Genomic DNA, 8942 nt, shown 5'->3' with positions numbered 1-8942 from the left:
AGGATATGAGATCTCGTTCCATGCCTAGTTAATCATCTGGAAGCTGTATTCAAGGCTGCACATTAACTTCACTGAATACGTCACAGACACCTCAAGTGCAAGAGGTTTAAAGCCAAACTCCATGTTTTAACCACCCAATATGCTTCCTTCCTGTGTTCCCAATTCCAGAAAATGCCTCAGTTAGGACTTTCTGGCCTTAGTTTTTCAACCCACAAAATGGAGGGAGCAATGCCTGCTCTGTCTGCCTGGGCTGCCGGAGTCAGGTGAGAACCCAGACACAAACACACATTGGAAAATAACAAATGTGAGGAAGACGGAGACCAGAGCACGCTCACTCACTGCCAACATTGGTCACCTCGTTATTGACTCTCAAAGGAGGGACCCCATCTCACATGAGCAGGTGACGGCACCATGCAAATTGCAATGGGCTGCACCAGCAAGAGAATGACAAGCCAATGAGGCTGGCATCATAAGACGAGAGCACCAGAGACTTCCTTCAGATGCTATGCACAGCCATTTCCACAGAGACCCGTTAGAGACTAAAACTGAATTTTTAGTATGAAACAAGGGACTGACAATGACAGCAGGAATTTTCATCAAGAAGGGAAAGGAGAGCAACACTTAGCAGGCTTGAGGGAGAGCTAATTGGAGCAAGCAGGGATGTGGTTAAAAGGGGAGGACCTCAGAGGTAATCATCTATATCCCTTATTTCCCAGCGGAACCATTTAAACTGAGAGAGGATGTGGAGGTTAGCCTCCAGCATGGCTCCCAGTGATCCCCACCTCCTGGAAATCATATCCTTGTGTAGTCTCCTCCCAGACTTAATAGGGGTGACCTGGGGAACCAATAGGGTATTGAGGTGATCAGTGTTTGACTTCTGCACCTGTGTCATAAAGCACATGATGACATCTGCCTTGGATCACTCACTCTGTGGGAAGCCAGCTTCCCTGTGGTGAGGACACTCAAACAGTCTTAGGAAGAAGCTTCCATGGAGAGTAACTGCAGCCTCCTGACCACAGTCAGCAAGGAACTAAGACTTTCTGCCAACAGCCACATGAGTGACCCATCTTAGGAGATGATTCTCCAGCCCCAGTCAAACCTTCAGATGATGTGGTTCCAGCAAACGTCTTGAGAGCCTGTGAGCAGACTCCCAGTTACACCACTCCCAGATTTCTGACCCATTATACTATGAGATAATTAATAAGTGATTGCTGTTTTAATTCACCCAGGTTTGGGGTTGTTTGTTATACATCAACAGATAACTACTACAGAGGGTGTATTTCATTTCCAATTACTTTCTGCATTTTTACACTATATCCACAGTCATTACCTCATTTAATTCTTATACTTACTTATTTTCTCTGGCTCAAAGGTGGATAAGCTGTGTCTTGGAGAAGTTAAGTAGCATTTCCAAATTCACATTATGCATGGTGGCAGATCCAGGTGAAGGGCCAAGCATTCTGACTTCTCGTGTTTTCTCTCTGCGTATAATCCAGATGCTGAAAGCACATTCTGTGGGCAGCTGCATCCTTGAACATTGTCTGGAGCCTGCTGTATTTTGAAAGAACTCTTTGTCGCATACTCTAGGGCACAGATGAGGCAGCATCATAGGTGGGTTAAGCAGTTACCTCATCTTTGGCACAACCTGCTAAGCTAACCTGAGTACTCCCAACCATTATTCCACAAGCCTCTACCGAGTGCCTCCTGTATGACAAGTGTCATAGAACTCACATCAACAGGATGCATTTCCTGGAGGCACAGTTCAATAGAGAGCTGGGGGTGAAAAAAAAGAGAGAAAAGAAAAGATAAGAAAGCTCTAACATTTGAGCTTGAAATGTCACAGGGAGCCAAGGAAGTTGTCTGATGGGTTACCCTGTCATCTCCAAGCCAAAAGAAAAAAAAAATTTCAGATCCATCAATTTGTTCCTGCCCTTTTAATCCAAACAATATTTTACAGCATCAGAATGCAAAGAAATTATTTCTTAGACATTCAACTCTGCATGTGGACGGCTGAGCACTTAACCAGAAAGCAGCAACAGAGAACTGTAGGTTGTTCAAGTGTCTGTACATCTGATTGATCCAGATTGAATGTATAATATACTGGAACACATATGAGAGCCTACTGGTGACATATATTCATTCATTCATTCATCCATGAGGAGTTGACATCGCTTTGCTATAGACAATGACTTTGAAGAGACACCTGTGTACATGTGCACCAGCTGCCCAGGTTGAGGACTGCTCCTGCCTGTTCTGGACCTGCTCCTCCCTTTGGCTGGCTTTCCAATTAGTGTAGACATGTTGTCCAGTATCCCAGCCTCTCTTTGAGCCACATTTGAGGATACCACCAACCACCCCTTGGATCAAATGCTTGGCTCTTGGGCTCAGACCCTGTTGGGATATAGCTTTATTTACAAAGTAGGCTGAAAGACTCCCTCTCCTGACAAGGAAAGCTGATTGGCAGTATGAAGAGTACACTGCAGAAGTTTCGAGGAGGACAAGCACTTACGATGGCTTTACAGGGATGGCTGCCCAAGTGAGATAGAATTTAACGTGAGTATTTGTCAGCCCTCAAACAAGTCCTGCCTTCTTTCATCCAGGTCTTTATTCATACTGCTTCTGCCTCCTCTAAGCAATCCTTCCTGATTTCCCCCATCCCCTTAGTCAGTGTGCTCTCTCCCTGTCCCCTCGTTGTTGGTTCCTCTATCTCAGTGATCTGCTTTGCATGTGAATGACCCGTGTGTGCATCTATTTCTCCCACTGTATTGTAATTTCCATGGGGCTTAACTGTCTGTATTCCTATACAATGTCTAGCACAAGGAATAGTAAATCTTTATTACAATGACTTGAATGGGAGGAAATGTAAAGTGGGCATGTCCTGTATTGCTTGTGGGATAAGTGGAGTTATTGTCTGTATGTTCATACAAAGACTTGTACATGAATGTTCATGTGAGCCTTATTCATAATCGCCAAAAACTGGAAACAACTCAAATGTCTACATCAATACAATGGAATACTACTCAGCAATAAAAAGGAATGAAGTACTGGCATATGCAACAACATAGATTAATCTCAAAGGCATCATGCTAAGTAAAAGAGCCAGACATAAAAACTGTATACTGTTAGATTCTATTTATATGAAATTCTACAAAATGAAAAACTGTAGTGACAGAAAGCAGACTAGTGGCTGTATGGGACAACAGATGGCAGGAAGTGGGTTGAAACAATGGGAACATTATTTGTTCCTGAGGACAAAGGGAAGTAATAGAAATGAACTAATCCTGATTGTGGTGAAAGTTGCACAGCTGTGTTCATATTCTCACACTCACCAAACAGTATATTTAAAATGGATGAATGTTATTGCATAAAATTATACTTCAGGAAAGCTACAGAAGAAAATTGGCCAGAATGTGAAGGATTTTGGGTGCAACTTAAGATGTTTGAACTCTATCATTGGCTATAGAAGCATTAAAATGTTTGAAGAAGAGAGAAATGGATGGTGTTGGAGAGAAGAAGCTGAGTATAAGAGTGTTTTTTTTTTTTTTTCTTGAGAAGGAGTCTCGCTTTGTCACCCAAGCTGGAGTGTAGTGGTGCGATCGCGGCTCACTGCAAGCTCTGCCTCCCGGGTTCATGCCATTCTCCTGCCTCAGCCTCCTGAGTAGCTGGGACTACAGGTGCCCGCCACCATGCCCAGCTAATTTTTTGTATTTTTAGTAGCAACCGGGTTTGTCCTTGTTAGCCAGGATGGTCTTGATCTCCTGACCTCGTGATCTGCCCACCTCGGCCTCCCAAAGTGCTGGGATTACAGGCGTGAGCCACCGCACCCAGCCAAGAGTGTTTTATGAATTATGAAATAGAGGAGGGAAGATTATGGCCTGAGTAAAGGTGGGAACAAAGGAAATAGAAATGATCAGATGGATGCAGGAGACTCAGCAATGAAAGAATCACAGACCCTGTGATTGAGGACTAAAAAGATGGGTGTGTTGGCTGAGCCTTTAGTTTGATGATCTTGGTGAGAGATGCTTGTACAAAGCTGGAGCCAGCTTGGGGAGAAAGTGGGTGGATCCAAGGTCCCGAATTCTACCAAGGAAACAGATTTAGAAATTGGTTTAAGCGGCAGGGCGCGGTGGCTCACACCTGTAATCCCAGCACTTTGGGAGGCCGAGGTGGGCGGATCAGGAGGTCAGATCGAGACCATCCTGGCTAACACGGTCAAACCCCATCTCTACTAAAAATACAAAAAATTAGCCAGGCATAGTGGCAGGCGCCTGTAGTCCCAGCTACTCGGGAGGCTGAGGCAGAAGAATGGCATCAACCCGGGAGGTGGAGCTTGCAGTGAGCCGAGATCATGCCACTGCATTCCAGCCTGGGTGACAAAGCGAGACTCCCTCTCAAAAAAAAAAAAAAAAAAAGAAAAAGAAATCGGTTTAAGCTAGATGCCAAATTGATTCCACACGATAGCCAAATATTAGGAGGGCAGGGACAAAGATACTGGCATTAGTGATGTGAGGAGGCATGAGACTCTGTGTGGGAATGGAGGCTTATGGACATGGGTTCCTTTTGTAAGGGCCTGCCCTCAGGAAGCCTCTCTGTCTGCCAGGTGAAATGTGTAAGAGGGAGCCAAGGAACTAAAGGGATGATTTAGGCCTGAGTGCCAGACAGCATTGCACCACCACTGATAGACCCAGAGTACCCAGAATGGGAGATGTTCAGGGACAGTGGTGGTGAAGAGCAAATACAGAAAGGGACCTTTGATGGCATCCAGTCCTACCTACCTCGCCAAAGCAGACACTTCTGCTATGTCCCCAGTACCATTTTGGTTGAGTATTCTTCTAGAAACATGAAGTCTACTGCTTTGTGAAGAGTTGGCTCCATTACTGAACAGCTCTAAATGCGGGTGGTGATAATGACGATGATGATGATGATGATGATGATGATGATGATGATACAAAGAGGAGCAGGAGAAGGGGACAACTAACATGTATTGAGCAGTCTCCTTGTGCTGGGCATTCTTCTAGGCTGTACATGCACTGTCTTATTTAATCCTCAAAATAACACTATAAGGTAGGCACTATAATTATCTATCCTCGCTTTGCAGATGACAAAATGAAGGCACAGAGAAATGATATAGCTTGCTCAAGGTCATACAGAAGTGGTGGATCTGGGATTTGAACCCATGTCATCTGATGGCAGAGCCTTCACAAGACTGACATGTATTGCTTGCTAGTGATTCCATATCTACCTGTCTGTAATTTCTAATTCTATTTTCTGTAGGAATTAAAATCAGTAAACAGAAACTTTTTTGCATCTTTTCAAATGTGTTAAGACAGCAAAGTGTACATTTCCTCTGAATTTTCTCTTCTGTAGGTTAAATACATCCATTCTATCAAGTGCTCCATAAGAGGAGATAATTCTAGTGCCCTTACCATCTTGGTTCTCTTTATTGAATATCCCTGAGTTGGTCATAATTCTCACTGAAGGTGAAACCTAGAAGTAAACACAGTACTCCCAGTATGACTCAATCTGAATGGAGTAAAATAAGAGAATGCAGTGCATGATGGTTCCCTGCGTCAGGGTAGAGCAGATGGCAAGAAGACTAGGCCTGGAGAAAAGCCCACTGTAAAAGGATGGGGGTGATACTGAATCAGAAAACAAGACTAAACAATGAGTTTAAGAAGAACAGGAACTGAGAACTTAAACAGATCTGCTGGCTTAGGGAGAGTCATTGGGAAGAAATGCAGGAGCTATGGAAAGAGTAGACAATGAGCCAGCAGAAGGGACTACTTGTTGTCCTCTCTGGTTACAAAAGGAAAGGGAAGAAGACAGTGGCTGGTGGGAGGTGGAACACACAGAAGGATGAAGTAAGAGGTTGTTTATATGCCAGGAAAGTGGGGATGATTAGTAAGGCAGGGAAAGGATTGTCAATAGAGAGGAAAGAATGCACGAAGAGGGAAAGACTGAAGTTGCTGCAGCCAGAGTCAGATGGAGGCAACAGGTGAGATGAAAGGTAAAGGAAGCACTTTGTTGGTAGAGATAGCGATATCTGAAGGTGCAGAGAAGGAGGGCTGATAATACCCCTCACATAGTGCTTCATGGTGTGCAAAGGTTTTCCATGTTCATTATCTCATTGGATCACACACCAATCCTGAGAAGGGAAATATTACTATTTGTAGTTTACCATGGAAGACAATGGAGAGTCAAAGAAGGTAAGTGATTTCCCCAGTGCTATAAAAGGAATACAATTTTCTGATTTCTTGTCCCTTTTCCTGAGTCTATGACTATAGCCTATTACACTGTGTCCCAGAGAGCTCAGTAAGATGTGAATCAAGACCATGTCCCAAAAGGGAACCAAGAGAAGTGGATTGTTGAGAGAAATTAGGAGCTAAGGAGATCTGGGAAACTCGAGTGCATTGTTTAGAAAAGGGGTCAATGAGAAATAGAGAGTTGGTCTGGCAACATCAAGAGCATCAAGGAAGATAGCCTAAGTCTGCACTAATTTAAAGGGGGCCAACCCCAACCTTCTCCTGTGTCCGGAGAAACAATACACCATCCATTAATCCCACTGAATTTAATGAATGCCACAGTGCATCAGAGAAACAGTGGGTGACTCAGAGCAGGAGCAGGAGTTTTGTGTGGCCAGACACAGGGTACAAGGTATAAGACGTACATGAATCAGGATGAAGGTCATGCTGGGCAGGATATTACCAAAGAATGACATGCCTGCACAGAGACCCATAGGAAAGAAAGGGGACTTGGTGGAAGGGGGTGATCTAAGAAGGTTTCTGGGGAGTGCTGAGCCCAGAATTTCACACATGTATAAGCATGGTGGTGAGAGTAGCTACAAAAATTAAGAAACCCTAATGTTAGTGAATGTGTTTGGCTGAAGACAAGTCCTTTTACTAAAAGGGCTGTAAAGCTCTCCCATAAGGGTTGGCAAAGGAAGCCTTTGTAAAATCTGGTGTGGAGAAAGGGGCATGATGAGTCAACATGGCATTGAAACTGTCCATGAGAAATTAGGTTAGGAGGCTAATGAAACATGATGTGAAGGCCTAAACCAGAGTTCTGGCAATAATGATGGGAAGAGATGTTATGAAAGGGAGAATAAATTGATTTGATTACGAATAAGATGTAGAGAATGAAGGAGAAGACAAAAGTCAAGGATGAGTCTTGATCATCAATGAAATCATAGCAACATTGAGGGATAAATAATAATTAGAAGAGTCACAGTTAATGAGGAGAGGAGAGCTTAAGAGAACACAGGGAGATATGCATAGATACCTGGAGACACAGTCTGATGTTCTCATTAGTGATCAGGTCTAAGGGATGAGATTCAGAGGTCATCTATAAGGAGAGACATATGACTCCTTGAGTGTGGGGAACAAGAGAGAGAAGCAGAAGGCCATGGCCTGAGCCTTGAATGACATCAGAGAAATTTTCTATCTGCTAGGGAAGTGGGAAGAAGCATTTCAATTAAAAAGCATCTCAATTCAATAATGAGAGGTACTGGAAAAAGAAGCTGAAGGCATCAAAACTTAGAGATGGTAAGGAAGTCCTTGGTGCTCTTGTTTTGAGTACCTAAGATTGGTGAAGGGGAAGCACTCTGTGTGTGTGTGTGTGTGTGTGTGTGTGAAGGATGGCCTGGGACAGGCAAGGAAACCCAGAAACTAAACTTGGAGTTCTTTCAGGCAACTGTCAAACTCCTTTAGCTCCCAGGATGCTGCTCTCAAAGTGTTGCCAGGGTAGGACCAAGTGCCCAAAGACGCTGGCCACATTTTTGAGGTTGGTAAAACCTGGCCTGGAGCTCCTGGTGCCATGCTGGCATGTAAACAGGTATCTACTAGCCTCACATTGTCTCAAGACCAATATATGCTGGACAATCTTGGCCCTAGATGGAACTTCATAACAAATACATGAGGGGAAGTGCATTAGAAAGCATTTCCATTTGTGTACAAACAATACTTTAAAAACTGCTTGCATTTTTGGGAGTTGAGTTTGGCGGTTGCCTGGAAGAATGCCCAACCCCAGTTCTACTAGAAATCTTGGCCCAGCTAGTGATAATTAATGTTTTATGAAGAGTGTGAGCTGACCTACAAGAGTACATGCGAGAATGGTGGAAAACATGTTTGAAATTATCTCAGTACATAAAGGTAGAGTCACCATTTGTGTGTAACTAGGGAGTTTGAATTGCTCAGCCTAAGTTTGAGACCTGCCAACCTCACCTCCTTGCTCTGAAAACTTGAGCATGTCTCAGACTCTCAGAGCCAACTTCAAATCTCAGACCATCTCACGGTGTAAAAAGAATAAAATGGACCAAATTACATAGTAGGACTTTATGAATTATAAAGTGCTTTTTAAATTATTATATTGCCAATAAGTAGTAAAAGAGCCTCTCTTTAAGTTGGACTTCAGAACCTAGAGTTCAAGCATTTGACAATGACTTTCCCTGCATGACTTTTTCCCTCATCTGCTATTCCTAATTCAGTAATACATAGCAAGTTTCCTTTTCCCAGTTATCCTCAATCATTTTTAGCAGAGAAACTTCACAGCCCCATGCCCTCTAGAATGAGTTTGGAACTAAGTCAGCAGGTTTGGGAAGACAGCTCGGTGATCTGAAACAAATAATTCATTTGGGGGCTTATGTCTCATTTTCTTGTGGGGTAATTCCAAGACCTGCCTCACTTTGGGCTGAAGCTATCAGAAAATGTCCACGTAGCCTTAGTTTAGGAGAGCTGCAAAACTCCACCTACCAGGCCCATTATAATGCCAGGCACTTTCCCATCCTTTACAATACAAAATTTAATCTAATCCTCAAAGCAGCTTCTTGGGTTGAAACTACTATTCTCAGTTAACAGATGAAGAGTCTGAGGCTCAGAAAAATTGAAAAAGGTGCCGAAAGTCACATATATATGTGCCACAGCTGAGATTTTAATCCTTTTTTTCAA

At 43.4% G+C, this 8942-nt stretch overlaps 1 long non-coding RNA gene across 1 annotated transcript; it reads left to right on the top strand.

Moving 5' to 3' along the window:
* The first annotated feature begins 915 nt into the window (after window positions 1-915).
* Window positions 916-5436, top strand: LOC129057449 (uncharacterized). Its single transcript, XR_008522012.1, has 3 exons — window positions 916-1138; window positions 1497-2553; window positions 5099-5436. It is a non-coding gene; the product is annotated as an uncharacterized LOC129057449 (long non-coding RNA).
* Window positions 5437-8942: the final 3506 nt, after the last annotated feature.

The sequence above is a fragment of the Pongo abelii genome, chromosome 12 (genome assembly GCF_028885655.2).
Source record: "Pongo abelii isolate AG06213 chromosome 12, NHGRI_mPonAbe1-v2.0_pri, whole genome shotgun sequence".
In the NCBI taxonomy this organism is placed as follows: domain Eukaryota; kingdom Metazoa; phylum Chordata; class Mammalia; order Primates; family Hominidae; genus Pongo; species Pongo abelii.
Note: the sequence above shows the minus strand (reverse complement) of the source record. Positions and strands in the feature narration are given on the sequence as shown.